A 1015-nucleotide genomic window follows, 5' to 3' on the forward strand; every position below is an offset into this window, starting at 1 on the left:
TTTTTTTTTCCAGTTACATCTGCTCACTTGTTCTGTGCATAGTCTGTCTCTTATACACATCTAGATGTGTATAAGAGACAGTGTCTAAGCAGTGTACTACATTGCCTCATTATAACCAATCAATGAGTACCAGCAAATTCCTGGAAGTAGCCAGTGATGGACAAATGTCCCACCCAGGGGGAGCATCTCCTCCGCTTCTCGATACTTAAAACTGGGGATAAGCTCCAGCGCACATGAGCCCCGTGGCTCGGCTAGGATTTACTTTTCGTATGTGTGCAGTATAATAACCTCAAGCAAGGGAGAGATTGCTAAGCAAAGCTATGATTGTACACAACGAACCTTACAAATGTCGCTCTACAGCATTTGTGAAAATGAATGAAGCTTAGATTACCTAAGGATGGCCAAGAAAGGCATGTGGTTATGGGATAGAAAAGAAATAGATTTACTATGGTCTAGAGCCACACACACACCTACAGGTTTACACACATGCACCCATACTTTATACCAGCTGAACTCAAATATCAGTTGCAAGGTTTTTTCACAACTTACTAAGCGCATTTATCTGGATTCCACCAGATTTACTTGCAACATTCTTTTCATTAGTATATTTGAATGTATAGCACTGAGTATACTGCAGAAGAGTAAAGCCACATTTACACTAGACACAATTACGAAACGATACAGATGCGAGCAGTGTTGAAGAATACAAACTGCGCAATGATATGTCGTTGTCGTAATCATATCTAGTGTATATGTGGCTTAAGGCGGGTTTAGGAAAAAATAATTTATTAATTTACATATCATGAAGCCCAACACCAACAGCGCCCTACAGCACAGCCTGATGCAATTTATCGTCAGTCTTCAGGTCATTGTGAGAATATTAAACATGTTTAATATTCTATGACGCAAGTGTTCCCGGCGCAGACCTATTGCATCAACATTTAACTCACAAAGACCTGATGTGACAGCAAATCGTGTCAGACTGCGATGTACGACGCTGAGTTGGGGATTAAAC

At 40.6% G+C, this 1015-nt stretch overlaps 1 protein-coding gene across 3 annotated transcripts in view; it reads left to right on the forward strand.

Moving 5' to 3' along the window:
• Positions 1 to 1015, forward strand: part of LOC117113217 (protein NOXP20-like) — a 23262-nt gene that overhangs the window by 3109 nt on the left and 19138 nt on the right. The gene's annotated exons all lie outside the window — the stretch shown is intronic.

Source organism: Anneissia japonica, unplaced genomic scaffold (assembly GCF_011630105.1).
Source record: "Anneissia japonica isolate Jap-2015-1 unplaced genomic scaffold, ASM1163010v1 scaffold1274_len78327_cov138, whole genome shotgun sequence".
NCBI classification, from domain to species: domain Eukaryota; kingdom Metazoa; phylum Echinodermata; class Crinoidea; order Comatulida; family Comatulidae; genus Anneissia; species Anneissia japonica.